This window comes from Spermophilus citellus, assembly GCF_964194105.1.
Source record: "Spermophilus citellus genome assembly, chromosome: 9".
In the NCBI taxonomy this organism is placed as follows: domain Eukaryota; kingdom Metazoa; phylum Chordata; class Mammalia; order Rodentia; family Sciuridae; genus Spermophilus; species Spermophilus citellus.
The window spans coordinates 98,586,881-98,602,529 of record NC_138191.1 but is presented as its reverse complement, the minus strand read 5'-3'; the positions used below and the strand labels follow the sequence as shown (position 1 = coordinate 98,602,529).

Sequence of the window (15,649 nt, the reverse complement as noted above, 5' to 3'; positions counted from 1 at the left end):
CTTTTTCATCATTAAAAGTATTCTGCAAGGGCTGGGGTTGTGACTCAGTGATAGAGCACTCCCTAGCATGTGCAAGGCACTGGGTTTGATTTTCAGCACCACATAAAAATAAATAAATTTATATTATGTCCATCTACAACTAAAAAAATATTTAAAAAATATTCTGGAAAGTAAATTTTTCAGATAAAGTGTAAAGAAATAAGACTTAGGTTAAATAACTTGCTGAAAGTAGCAACAACTATTCAATACTAGAGCATGAATTCAAACCAGTAGGGTCTCAAACCAGTGATCAAGCCCTACTGACAATGCATTAAAATGTGCTTTGGATTAAATAGGTATATTACATTTTGGTAATAGTTGATTTGATATTCTAATCTCAGTTTTGCCAGGTAATGTATTGTTATATGTTGATACTCTTTTTAAATTTTTCCCATAGCTTTATTGAGGTAAAATTGAAGTACAATAAAATGCACATATTTTTTTTTTTTTAAAGAGAGCGAGGAGAGAGAGAGAGAGAGAGAGAGAGAGAGAGAGAGAGAGAATTTTTAATATTTATTTTTTAGTTCTCGGCAGACACAACATCTTTGAAAATGCACATATTTGAAGTATGTAAATTGATTAGTTTTGGCATGTATGTAGCCAGTACAATCAATATAAAGAGGATTTCCATTACTTTTTTTTAAAAAGTTGAAATCATGCAGAATGTTTCCAGCTTGATTTATTACATTAGAAATCAATAACTTTAAGATATATAGAACCCCACCCCCATACCAACTATTTCCAAATTAAATGGCACACTTATAAATATCTCTGAGGTCAAGGAAGAAAGTACAAGAAAAGTAAGTAAAAATTGCTTTGAACTGAGTGATAATAAAAGGCTAAAATATCAGGCTCTCTGGGATGAAACATATTCAGATGAACATTTATAACTTAAAGTACTTGTATCAGAAAGAAGCTAGAATAATAATCAAATTATTTTCAAATTAAGTAGTAGGAAGAAAAAAATAAGTAGGAGCAGAAATATATGAAATAGAGAAGAAATAATACAGCTAAAATTTGATAAAAATCAAACAAATCCAATCAAGAAAAAGCAAAAATACAAACATCAATATCAATGGAAAGGGTGCTATCAAAATAACCCTACAGATGCTAAAAACATATTAAGGTTCTATTACAATTGTATGCCAACATATGTGATAGCTTACATAACATGGTCTATATCAGAGAAGGATCTGTGTGCTGCTGAGAAATAAAAGTGTATTCAGTCACTGATGAAATATTTTATATATATTTGTTAAGTCTAAATTATTGATTATATTATTGAGTTCTATGTTTCTTTGTTTAGTTTTTGTTTGGAAGATCTATCCAGTAGTGACAGAGGGGTGTTAAAGTCATCCAGTATTATTATTTTGTGGTCTGTTTGATTCTTCAAGTTGAGAAGGGTTTGCTATATGTAGATGCTCCGTTGTTTGGGGCATAAATGTTTATGATTGTTATGTCTTGTTGATGATTCCTTTAAGGAGTATGAAATGTCCTTCTTTGTCCCTTCTGATTAACTTTGGCTTGAAGTCCACTTTGTGTGATATGAGGATAGAAACCCCTGCTAGTTTATGCAATCCATGTGAGTCATATGTTTTTTCCCATCCTTTCACCTTCAGTCTGTAGATGGCATTGCCTGTGAGGTGAGTCTCTTGGAGACATATATTGTTGGGTCTTGTTTTTTTAATCTAATCTGCCAGTCAATGTCTTTTGATTGATGAGTTTAGGCCATTAATGTTCAAGGTTATTACTGAGATATGATTTGTTTTCCTGATAATTTTGGTTTATTTCTAGTTTTTAATTTGCATTACTTTTTCCTTTTCTTTTTTTAAAATATTTTTTTATCTGTAGATGGACACAATGACTTTATTTTATTTATTTGTTTTTATGTGGTGCTGAGGACTGAACCCAATGCCTCACACATGCTAGGCAAGCGCTCTACTACTAAGCCACAACCCAGCCCTCCTTTGATTGTTCCTTTAGTGTAGCTCCTCTCTTTGCTGGTTTTCACTTTTTTTTTTCCATTTCATCTTCATGGAATATTTTGTTGAGAATATTTGAAGTGCTGGCTTTCTGATTGTGAATCCTTTTAATTTTTATCATGGGAGATTTTTATTACATCTTCAAATATGAAGCTTAATTTTGCTGGATATAGGATTCTTGGTTGGCATCCATTTTCTTTCAGAGCTTGGTATATGTCTTTCCAGGACCTCCTGACTTTGAGGGTCTGGGTTGAGAAATCTGCTGAGATCCAAACTGATTTCCCCCTATATGTAATCTGATATTTTTCTCTTGCAGCCTTTAAAATTTCTATCTTTTTTTTTTTTAATTCTATCCTTATTTTGTATGCTAGGCATTTTCATTATAATGTGCCTTGATGTGGGTCTGTTGTAATTTTGCTCATTTGGGGTCCTGTAATCCTCTTGTATTTGATTTTCCATTTCATTTTTTAGATTTAGGAAATTTTTTGATATTATTTTATTGAAAAGATTGTGCATTCCTTTGGTTTGTATCTCTGCACCTTCATCTATCCTGATAAATCTTAAATTTGTCTTTTCATGTTATCCCATCATTCTTGGAAGTTCTGTTCGTGGTTTCTCAACATCTTCTCTCCATGGTCCACTTTATTTTCAAGATTATTTATTTTGTCTTCATTGCATGAGGTTCTATCTTCCATGTGGTCTAGTCTGTTGGTGATGCTTTCTATTGAGTTTTTTTTAAAATATTTTTTTTAGTTGTTGATAGACCTTTATTTTATTTATTTACATGCAGTGCTGAGAATCGAACCCAGTGCCTCACTCACATGAGGCAAGGGTACAGCCGCTGAGCCCCAGCCCACTCATATTGATTTAAAAATTTTTTTTTTAGTTGTAGATGGACATAATATCTTTATTTTTATTTTATTTAGTTTTATGTGATGCTGGGGATCAAACCCAGTGCCTCACACATGCTAGGCAAGTGCTCTTCCATTGAGCTACAATCTCAGACTCATCTATTGAGTTTTTAATTTGGTTTATTATTTCCTTAATTTAAATTATTTGTTTTCCTTTCTTCTTCTTCAAAATCTCTCTTTATTGAAGTGATCTTTTGCTACCTGTATTTGCTCTCTTACTTTGCTCATACTTTACTTTGCAGATCAATTTCATTTTGTACATTCTGAACTCCTTCTCTGACATTTCTTTCACTGTGGTGTTTATGAATTCTCTTTTTGGAGTACCTTGGTTTGCTTGGGGCAATTTGTTCCCTTGTGTTTTCATGTTGTTTGTCTACCCATCTAACAGTGTGGGTCTGAGGCAATAGAGTTTCTACCCTGTGTACTTATAGTATCCCTGAAGGTTTCCAGTACCTCACTATTTAGGGGGAAACAAATAATAACAACTACCAATGCAAACAATTGATAGCATTAAACAAAATACTTCCGGCTATGATATCTGTAATGTTAATTATCACAATACACAGAAGTGATGTGATCAGTTATTGCCTATAATAAAAACAGCAAGTTTGCATCAGGGTTTACATTTTCAAATGGTGGACAGGAAATGAACAGAAGTGATATATGATATGATGATTATGAGGAAAGAGGAGAGAAGACAGAAGAAAAAGATTAAAGGAAGAGTGAAAGAGAACAACGGAGATTGGCTTTTAGCAGAAAAAAGAGAATCAGGAAACAGGAGGAAAAAATATATATATAAAGCAAAAATTTAAATAATTAAAAATAAAAATAAAAGAATACAAAACCCAAACTAAGATATACTAATAAAACATCCTAGTTCACAAAAAACTAATCTATGTAAAATAACTGGCTTCAAAAATGCTAGAGATGAGAAGACAAAAAAATAGGATACTGTATAAGTGGCCATGAACCATTGAGGTCACAATTAAACAGTGAAAAACGATTTTAAAAAAAAGGAAAAGAAAAGAAAAAAAAATCTTGATGAAAAGTTGAAGGATTATCCTGAAAAACCTTAATAGCCTGGAAAGGGGAGACAAACAGTTAAAAAATTATGAATCATTAATCAGCTGATACGTGCCATGATAGTAGTAAAAGATATACAAGAAAGAGGCACCTATCCCAGACCTAGATCAAAAGGGCTTCATGGAAGAAATGTTGTATAAGGTAGGATGATGAGAATAATTAATAAGAGTTAAGTAACAGTGGCAGCAGCAAAGTGTTGGAGAGTACTGAAGGCCTAAATAATAACACATGTGAAGGCTTGTTTTTTTGCTTGGTATTAAACATAACTATTTTATTTAGATATAATTCGCATACCATAAAATTAACTCTTTTGAATATACATTCAATGATTTTCAGTATATTCAGTGTTATACATCAACTCTATTGTCTAATTCCAGAATATTTGTATCACCCTAGAAAGAAACCCTATACCTATTAACATCTTCCATTTCCTCTTTCCTGCAGGCCCTGGAAATCACTATCCTACTTTCTGTCTCTATGTATTTGCCTATTCTGAATATTTCATACTAATAAAACTATATGGTATGTGGTTGTCAATGATTGTCTTTTTTAAAAATGTGTTTTTAGTTGTAGATGAACACAATAATACCTTTATTTTATTTATGTATTTATTTTTATGTGGTGCTGAGGATCAAATTCAGTTCCTCACATGTGCTAGGCAAGTGCTCTACCACTGAACCACAACTTCAGCCTCAGTGATTGGCTTTTTAACTTAATGTTTTCAAGATCTATCCATGTTGAAGCATGTGTTGGTATGAAGGCTTATTATGGGGAATGGAGATAGACAAGATCGGGAATTGAAAATTCCTATTAAGATGAATAGGGAATAGAATAAGAATTTGAGAACACAAAATATATCATACTAGAGAGGTAAGTGGAAACCAAATTAAAAATAACATTTACAGCTATGTTTTGGAGCTGTGGCCTTTAGTCTAGAGGCAGTAGGTTACTGTTGAATGGTGTTAAGTATGAAAAAGATATAAGCAGATTTGTTTTTTTGCATTTGTATAGAGAGTGGGCTAGATGGATACAAAATGGGAGGGCAGGGAAATTATTAGGATTCTTACAAGTAACTGGATTATGGCAATGGGAATGTAGAGAGGTGGGTGGATATGAAAGATTTAAAAGCAGAATGATAAGACTTAGGAGTTTGATTGAATGAAGAGGTTAGAGGAATAATGGAGAGGATCTAGAATGACAGTTGAGTTTCTGAGTTGGTGGGACAGGTGAATGATGATTAAGCTCATTAAGGAGCTGGGAAGCTAGACAAATTCCAGGATGCCAGCCTGGAATAATAGGGAATATTAAACTAGCACTGGAAAAGTAATGAAATGAAAAAAAATGCATTTTTCAGAAATTTTTATTTATTATTAGAGTAGTATATATGGTTAGGAGGAAAAATATGAAAAGCTAGCTTTTTGCTTGGATAACATTAGTTATTTTCTAAACTGTACTCTAAGAGGCCCAAAGCTGATTTTATTGAGTGGTTTATGCAAATCTGGAGTCAGAGCTAAGTATCTCTTTTTTTTATTTTTTTATTTTTTTTATTGGTTGTTACAACATTACAAAGCTCTTGACATATCATATTTCATACATTAGATTGAAGTGGGTTATGAACTCCCAATTTTACCCCAAATGCAGACTGCAGAATCACATCGGTTACACATCCACAATTTTACATAATGCCCTATTAGTAACTGTTGTATTCTGCTACCCTTCCTATCCCCTACTATCCCCCCACCCCTTCCCTACCATCTTCTCTCTCTACCCCATCTACTGTAATTCATTTCTCTCCTTGTTTATTTTCCCATTCCCCTCACAACCTCTTATATGTAATTTTGTATAGCAATGAGGGTCTCCCATCATTTCCATGCAATTTCCCTTTTCTCTCCCTTTCCCTCCCATCTCATGTCTCTGTTTAATGTTAATCTTTTCTTCCTGCTCTTCCTCCCTGCTCTGTTCATAGTTGCTCTCATTATATCAAAGAAGACATTTGGTATTTGTTTTTTAGGGATTGGCTAGCTTCACTAAGCATAATCTGCTCTAGTGCCATCCATTTCCCTGCAAATACTATGATTTTGTCATTTTTTAGTGCTGCGTAATATTCCATGGTGTATAAATGCCACATTTTTTTAATCCATTCATCTATTGAAGGGCATCTGGGTTGGTTCCACAGTCTAGCTATTGTGAATTGTGCTGCTATGAACATCGATGTGGCAGTATCCCTGTAGCATGCTCTTTTAAGGTCTTCAGGGTATAGTCCGAGAAGGGCAATAGCAGGGTCAAATGGTGGTTCCATTCCCATATTTCCCAGGAATCTCCAAACTGCTTTCCAAATTGGCCGCACCAATTTGCAGTCCCACCAGCAGTGTACAAGAGTACCCTTTTCTCCACATCCTCGCCAGCACTTGTTGTTGTTTGACTTCATAGTGGCTGCCAATCTTACTGGAGTGAGATGGTATCTTAGGGTGGTTTTGATTTGCATTTCTCTGACTGCTAGAGATGGTGAGCATTTTTTCATGTACTTGTTGATTGATTGTATATCCTCCTCTGAGAAGCGTCTGTTCAGGTCCTTGGCCCATTTGTTGATTGGGTTATTTGTTATCTTATTGTCTAATTTTTTGAGTTCTTTGTATACTCTGGATATTAGGGCTCTATCTGAAGTGTGAGGAGTAAAAATTTGTTCCCAGGATGTAGGCTCCCTATTTACCTCTCTTATTGTTTCTCTTGCTGAGAAAAAACATTTAAGTTTAATTAAGTCCCATTTGTTGATTCTTGTTATTAACTCTTGTGCTATGGGTGTCCTATTAAGGAATTTGGAGCCCGACCCCACAATATGTAGATCGGAGCCAACTTTTTCTTCTATCAGACGCAGAGTCTCTGATTTGATATCAAGCTCCTTGATCCATTTTGAGTTAACCTTTGTGCATGGCGAGAGAAAGGGATTCAGTTTCATTTTGTTGCATATGGATTTCCAGTTTTCCCAACACCATTTGTTGAAGATGCTATCCTTCCTCCATTGCATGCTTTTAGCCCCTTTATCAAATATAAGATAGTTGTAACTTTGTGGATTAGTCTCTGTGTCCTCTATTCTATACCATTGGTCCACCCGCCTGTTTTGGTACCAGTAGCATGCTGTTTTTGTCACTATTGCTCTGTAATATAGTTTGAAATCTGGTATCGCTATACCACCTGATTCACACTTCCTGCTTAGAATTGCTTTTGCTATTCTGGGTCTTTTATTTTTCCATATGAATTTCATGATTGCTTTATCTATTTCTACAAGAAATGCCGTTGGGATTTTGATTGGCATTGCATTAAACCTATAGAGAACTTTTGGTAATATTGCCATTTTGATGATGTTAGTTCTGCCTATCCATGAACAGGGTATATTTTTCCATCTTCTAAGATCTTCTTCTACTTCTCTCTTTAGGGTTCTGTAGTTTTCATTGTATAAATCTTTCACCTCTTTTGTTAGGTTGATTCCCAAGTATTTTATTTATTTTTTTTGAGGATATTGTGAATGGAGTGTTTTTCCTCATTTCCGTTTCAGAAGTTTTGTTGCTGATATACAGAAATGCCTTTGATTTATGTGTGTTGATTTTATATCCTGCCACTTTGCTGAATTCATTTATTAGTTCTAGTAGTTTCTTTGTAGACCCTTTTGGGTCTTCTAGGTATAGAATCATGTCGTCCGCAAATAGTGATAATTTAAGTTCTTCGTTTCCTATTTTTATGCCTTTAATTTCTTTTGTCTGTCTAATTGCTCTGGCTAGTATTTCAAGGACTAAATTAAATAGAAGTGGTGAGAGAGGGCATCCCTGTCTTGTTCCAGATTTTAGAGGGAATAGAGCTAAGTATCTCAATAGAGGAAAGTCTTCCATCAGTGTATCTTTCTTGCCTGTCCTTATAGTTTTTACTCTTTTTCTTTAAAATATTTATATTAATTTGAAGAGATTTCTAACTTGGTATTTCTTTTTGACTCTTGCTGTATAATTACTATGTAATTAGTATAACAAAATGTAATAGTTTCAAACAGCAATTTAATTATCTCTTATGGTTCTGGAAATTGACTGGGCTCAGACACGTGGTTCTCTCTTAGGGTCTTTGTACAATTGTATTCAGTTAATGGTTGGGGCTAGAGTCATCTTGAGGCTTGCTTGTTCACATTTGTAGAGATGCTCATGGGCCAAATCATCAACATGTGTCCTCTCCATGTGTTTTCTTTGGCATGGTAACTGGGCTTCAAGCATGAGTGTTCCAAAAGGACTAGGCAGAGGCTGCATTAGTATATTTCACCACATAATCATCACAGATTTTATGCCAGTTTTTTTTTTTTTTGTAAAAAAGTGGGATACAATCATTATGTGAAGATTTTCTTAGAAAAAAATGTGATGGTATTACTTAAAGATCATCTATTACTAAATTGTATTTGATGCAAGATTAGGATGCATGAAATACTCTTGAATATATGTTAAAATTGAGCAGTACAAATTGTATCCTTTCTCTATGACAATTTAGTGAACATTTTATTAGTCTGAAGGGAAAAAAATTAACACTTTAGTTGTTATTGATTTGTGCATTATAGTTGAATATTTTATAGTTGAGAAAATTTACTACAATGTTGGGAAGTGTGGACTTATAAAATTTAACTTTTGTGTTCAAAGGTTCTGTGCTACTATTATCAATTTTGTTATCTGATATGCTGTCCTCAGTGGTACTCATATAAGATGTGTTTACCGTTAGTACTGCCAACACTCTAAATACACTCCACAAGTTAACTTTTGGAAATACACTGACAGTGCACATGTGCTGAGAATACATTGCTGCTCTGTTTATTTTCTAAGTGATATGACAAATAGAATTATACCATGTGATGATTACATAATGAAATGTTACAAACCAGTTTTGGACTGAGAAAACAAGGTGCAATGATTATGCTGTGGTGATGATTATGTGATGAAATGTAGTACCTTTAAAGGACTAACCTTGGAAGTTACATGGTGTTTTCATCAGCTTTGCGTTGATGTGAACAGTATGTCCAACAAGAAAAACTTGGAGGAAAAGTTTATTTTGACTCATGGTTTCAGAGGGCACCACTGTGTGTGTGTGTGTGTGTGTGTGTGTGTGTGTGTACGTGCACGCGTAGGCACCTGGGGATTGAACCCAGGGACTTGTACGTGTGCAGCAAGCACTCTACCAACAGAGCCATATCCTCAGCCCTAGGGCCCCACTTCTTAAAGGTTTCATTATATTCCTTATTGCCACACTAGGGATCAAGCTTCTAACACATGAACTTTGGGAACACACTCAAAAAATCATATCCAAACCATATCAGAATGCAGTCATACATTTCAGTGTATATTATTTCTCAAAGATAAAAATGGAGACTTTTATGATTAAATAGGATGGAATGAATATACACACATACACTCTCTTTTTTCCTTTCTTTACTAAAATGGTAAAAAGGAACAACAGGAGCAATAATCTAAGTTCCAGTTTGAGAACAGGACAAGACTAATGTCTTACCTAAACCAGTCAGACACAACACCACATACCACATACCATAACAACACACACACACACACACACACACACACAAAATGTAACGAATTCCTTCTTCTACCTTGTTTTATTTAGGCCCTCCATGGATTGGAAAATGCCCACTTATACTGGAGAGCAATCTGCTTTACTCAGTTCACTGATTCAAATACTAATCTCATCTGGAAACACCCTCACATACACACTCAGAAATAGTGTTTAGTCTGGGCACCCTATGTTCCAATCAAGTTGACACATAAAATTAACCATTACACACATGTAAAATTAACCATTACATTACTGGAATTGCTTCATACATTAAAAAAAATAACAAAAGTAAATATAGATACACACAGGATTTGATATTGGGTCTAGAGAATTGATTTTATTCATTTAAAATTTATTATTTAAAAAGAAGGATCTTCAATTAGCTACACATTGAATGGAAGAAACTTACTTTGGCATTATTTTCATTTGACCTTGATACTTTACCCCCCATATTGCCTTTTCTCACTTCTGATATGATTCAATCATTTATTTGATAGTTTGTTTCTTAGCATCAATAGCTCTTCTCATTTAGAGTATATCATACCATAAACATATTTTTGAAGTTCTTGAAGATAGGAATATCTTTCAACAATGATTTAAATTTTTTTTTAGTTGTAGATGGACATAGTAGCTTTATTTTATTTTATTATTTATTTATTTATTTTAGTTGTAGCTGGACACAATACCTTTAATTTATGTATTTATTTTTATGTGGTGTTGAGGTTTGAACCCAGTGCCTCACATGTGCTGGGTGAGCACTCTACCACTGAGCGCAGCCCCAGCCCCTAGTACCTTTATTTTATTTACTTATCTTTTTATGGTGCTGATGATCAAACCCAGGGCCTCACAACCCCAACCCATCACCAGTAATTTTCATTCATTGGTCTCTGGAAACTTGAATTTTAGTTATATTTTCTTACATTCTAGTTTTTTAGTAATCCCATCATTTTCACATCAGATAATGAAGTATCTATAATAATTACAAGAAATTTCTTCTGATGCCTCAGTTTATGTTTAAGTGAAGTGGTGTTCATTAGATCATCTCTAAGATGATTACCTTTTCTGAAAATACTAAATGTTGGCCTTTTTATATTGAAGGTAGGATGGTCTTAGTTTTATTCTGATTAGTTTCAACTACTAATCTCGTTTAAGGTTAAGGAATTTCTATAAGCAATTAGACAGGCATTTAAGTTGGACTACTATGACTTCACAGATATTGTCCTATGTTCATTCAGAAGAAGGGAGTCACATTTGAGGAAGCACTGTCTTCCATACTACTGACAATAAAGGTTAATATTGGATTAATAGATCCATTTTTTTTATAAAGCAGTGGACTATAATCCACAAAGAATTCATTTGAAGGAAGAACAGTTGTTTGGCAATAAAAATCTCAACAGGAAGCTTTTGAAACAATTTAAAAATTCTGGATGTATAGGAAAAAAAAATCATACCACAGGATATTCTCATGAAACAGCAGTTTCTTAGTTTGGATTCTTGGAGGCTCTATTATACATAAAGTAAATGGTATTTTTATGAATTAATATAATTAAAGTCATTGGGTAGAAAGAGCCTGTTGATGTTTACACATTATCCATTGAAGAAAAGCATGTGGAAATCCTTAACTCTTCCTTTACACTTCCAACTTTTGGCCTTCTAAGACAGTATGATTTGTGTGTTGCTGCCTTCCATGCAGAGCAGGTCTTTGAATCTGAAGGTGTTAATTATAATTTATTGTTAATCCCCATTGCTTTTATTGTCTGGCTATGATAGTCTTATATGATGAAAATTAGGGCTTATTGTTAAGCAAATGTAATGATCTGTTTTTTCCTTTAGGATCAAACAGACCATACTGAGTCAGCAGGACTGGCTGGTGGTGCAGCAGGCATCATGAATAAGCACAGAGAAGTCTGTCCTTTATCACGTTCATAAGGAGAAAAAGGTAAGAAAACCAATGTTCTTTTTTTTTCTTTGAGATTGGACTTGAGAAAACAACTAGATATATAGAAAATAATGCTGTTGTATTTTTGCTGCTTGCTTCACTTATTGTATCTTGTTAAATCAGTAGTAGAGTTTTTCAAAAAGACTTGATGTTAGGCCAGAGAAATAGAGTATTTTAAAATTGCTTTTAATTATGTCACCACAGGGCTCTGACTGTGGCTCAGCAGTGGAGATTTGCCTGGCATGTGTGAGGCACTGGGTTCGATTCTCAGCACCACATATAAATAAATAAAATAAAGGTCTATCAACTACCTAAAAAAATATATAATCAGTTTCTGCTACCTTGATTGTAAAAAGATAATTTCAGCATGAAAAAAACATGTATTTTTGCAGTTTTTTAGGAGAAAATAGTGGCATATCTGCCCAATCAATGTCATTTATCTTAGTCATATAAGAGCTAAATAGTAAAACTAATTTGGGAATAGAGAATCAGAATTATAGATTTAAATATATTGTTTTGTATTTATATTAGTTTGAAGAGCAATAATTTCCAGCAGAAAACTGGAGTATTTCATTAGTTTTTATAAAGTAGAAATCTGATTTTTTTTCCCTAAGAATCATGTAAGGTTTTTTTTTTTTTTTTCTTTTCAAGTCTAATGATAGTTTATAGGACAGTGTATGATAGGAAGTTGTGCAGGTGAGACTAGTTTGAGAAACTGATCATACTCTTCACTAGTAAGTAGTGCTGTATTGTCTGGCTTAGTTCTCTTGTGTTTATGTATAAATTATGAGGAAAGGCATAGGATAAGAAATTAAATGTGATAAGAAATTGAACTTCTTGGGCTGGGATTGTGGCTCAGTGGTAGAGCACTCGTCTAGCATGGGCAGGACCCGGGTTCGATCCTCAGCACCACATAAAAATAAAATGCATCGTGTTGTGTCCATCTACACCAAAAAAATAAATATAATAAATAAATAAATAAAAGGAAGGGAGGGAGGGAGGGAGGGGAAGGGAAGGGAAGGGAAGGGAGGAAAGAAATTGAACTTCTTGGGACTGGGGTTGTGTCTCAGTGGCAGAGTGCTTGCCTAGCATGTGTGAGGCATTGAGTTTGATTCTCAGAACCACATATAAATAAATAAAAAATAAAGGTCCATCAGTAACTAAAATATTAAAAAAGAAGAAGAAGAAAGAAATTGAACTTCTTTTCTCTAGTTGAGGATGGAGAAGAGGCACTTGACAGTGATGTTGTAAAACTTCTGGGTCAGCAGTTGGCAAACTATTTTTTTTGTCGTTCTAATTAGTTTTGTGACAGCAGAATGCATTTTGACTTATTGTACACAAATGCAACACAACTTTTCATTTTTCTTGTATATGTTGCAGAGTCACACCATTCGTGCAGTCATACATCCATAAGATAATAATGTTTTTCTCATTTCATCATCTTTCCCAACCCCTATACCCTCTCCTCTCCTCTCGCTCCCTTCTGCCCAATCCAAAGTTTCTCCATTCTTCTCTTTCCTCCCTCCCCCATTATGGATCAGCATCTACTTACCAGAGAAAACATTTGGTCTTTGGTTTTTTGGGATTGACTGACTTTGCTTAGCATGATATTCTCTGTATCCATCCATTTATGTGCAAATGCCATAATTTCATTCTTCTTTAAGGCTGAATAATATTCCATTGTGTATGTGTGTGTGTTGTTTATGTGTATGTATGTATGTGTGTGTGTGTGTATATATGTATGTGTGTGTATACACACACATACATATATACACACACACACACACATCCACCACATTTTCTTTATCCATTCATGTACTGAAGGGCATCTAGGTTGGTTCCACAATTAAGCTATTGTGAATTGTACTGCTATAAACGTTGATGTGGCTGTGTCCCTGTAATATGCTGTTTTTAAGTCCTTTGGGTATAGACGAAGGAATGGGATAGCTGGGGCAAATGGTGGTTCTATTCCAAGTTTTCCAAGGAATCTCCATACTACTTTCCATATTGGTTGCACCAGTTTGCAGTTTTACCAACAATGAATGAGTGTACCTTTTTCTTCATCCTCGCCAATACTTATTGTTGTTTCTATTCATAATAGCTGCCATTCTGACTGGAGTGAGATGAAATCTTAGAGTAGTTTTGATTTGCATTTCTCTAATTGCTAGAGATGTTGAACATTTTTAAAAAATATTTAATTTTTAGTTGAAGTTGTACACAATATCTTTATTTTATTTATTTATTTTTATGTGGCACTGAGGATCGAACCCAGAGCCTTGCATGTGCTAGGCAAGCCTTCTATTGCTGAGCCAAAACTCCAGCCCAACATTTTTTTTATATATTTGTTGATCAATTGATATCTTCTTCTATGAAGTATCTGCTCAGTTCCTTAGCCCATTTATTGATTGGGTTATTTGTTTTCTTGGTGTTAAGTTTTTTAGTTCTTTATATATCCTGGAGATTAGTGCTCTATCTAAGGTGCATACGGTAAAGATTTTCTCCCATTCTATAGGCTCCCTCCTCACGTCATTGATTATTTCCTTTGCTGAGAAGAAGTTTTTTAGTTTGAATCCTTCCCATTTATTGATTCTTGATTTTGTTTCTTGTGCTTTAGGAGTCTTGTTAAGGAAGTCTGGTCCTAAGCTGACATGATGAAGATTTGGGCCTCCTTTTTCTTCTATTAGGTGCAGAGTCTCTGGTCTAATTCCTAGGTCTTTGATCCACTCTGAGTTGAGTTTTGTGCAGGTTAAGAGACAGGGATTTGGATTCCAACATGGCGGCAGGCGCAGAGAGATCAAGTCTCTGACCTCTTCAGCTGTGCGGGCATAGGGAGTCGTGAACAATCTAAATTCTGTTTGCTCAGGATCACTAGGCAATGCTGAACTGACGTGGATCTGGGGCGATCAATCTGGGCCTCTCAGAACACACACTGAGCCCGGATCGGCTGAATTCAAGCTCCCCGTTCACCTGCTTCCTGCAGACAAACAGCTGTGACTCAGCACTAATCCATCCGGCTGAAACAACTGGTCGGCCCTTCTGTTCCTACGGAGGTAAATGCCAACCGAGCCTTCATAGGTAGTGGCCACAGGTTTGAAACGGGGCTTGGGAGAGACAGTAAGGACCCACCTGTTGCATTGGTCACCCGGCAAAGGGAAACGAACTGTCGCTATTTGCAAGAGATACCACCATGGCAGAGAACTGACGTCACCAGACTGCGGCGGAGGAGATAACTTCATTGAAACCTGCAGCTACAGGTGTGTAAGTCCCTAGCCTTCCCTCTCCACACATCGGGGAGACCTTAAGGGCCCCTCCCAGCTCTCCCGTAAGGGCCCCTCCCAGCTCTCCCGTGAGCGCAATACCCAGACCGAGGGAATCAGACGTGGCGCGGGACCCGTGGCGCGGAACAACCAGCTAACGCTCCCACCAGTGCTGACAACTGAGGTCTCTTGCACCAGCTACCGGGGGCGTGGCTAACGGAGGGCAAGTAAAATTCGCTGAGGATTCTCAGCCCCAAGCTCTACAAACTTAGGGTCTGAGGGAATGGCAAACTGGGAGAGTGTGCCCAGTTGTCCATGAAAACAGGGCTCCCGGGAGCAGCAGACCTGGCGTGTAGCCAGTATTGTGGTGAGCGGCACCCGTGAGAGGGGCATGGCTAGAGGAAAAGTGGGGAAGTGACTAGACACAAGAGGAGGCCCTAGGCACTCAGGATTGGAGACTCGCCCAGTCTGAGAGGAGGAGCTGCTGCACAGTGATTGGTTCCCGCGTATTGACAGGAGAAACTTGGGCACAGCGCCACCTACTGGAAGAGAAGTTAATCAAACTCTAAGACTGCATTTATTCGTTTTTTTTTTCTCTTTTTTTTGATTTGGGTTTTTCTTTCATTTTCATTTTTCTTTCTTGTTTTTAAATTTTTTTTACAATTTTTTTAAAATTTTTTCTTCTAAATTTAATGTTAATTTTTTATTATTATTATTATTTTTTTAAAAAAATTTTTTTCTTTTTTAATTTCCTATTTTTTTTCTTCTTTTGTCTTTTACTTTCTTTTCAGTTTTCTTATTCCTCCTTCCTTGACTTCTACCTGCTTACTCTCATTCTCTTTAGTGACT

General features: G+C 35.5%; 1 protein-coding gene and 1 pseudogene across 3 annotated transcripts in view; one reads left to right on the top strand and one right to left on the bottom strand.

Annotated features, from left to right (window-relative positions):
- Positions 1-15,649, top strand: part of ZFYVE9 (zinc finger FYVE-type containing 9) — a 208,168-nt gene that overhangs the window by 64,029 nt on the left and 128,490 nt on the right. For both annotated transcript variants that reach the window (XM_081306404.1, XM_081306403.1), the window contains exon 2: positions 11,438-11,543. The gene's annotated coding sequence lies outside the window, so the exon portion shown is untranslated. The remainder of the gene's footprint in view (positions 1-11,437; positions 11,544-15,649) is intronic.
- Positions 1-15,649, bottom strand: part of LOC308655545 (WD repeat-containing protein SL1-17-like) — a 35,588-nt pseudogene that overhangs the window by 8,465 nt on the left and 11,474 nt on the right. The gene's annotated exons all lie outside the window — the stretch shown is intronic.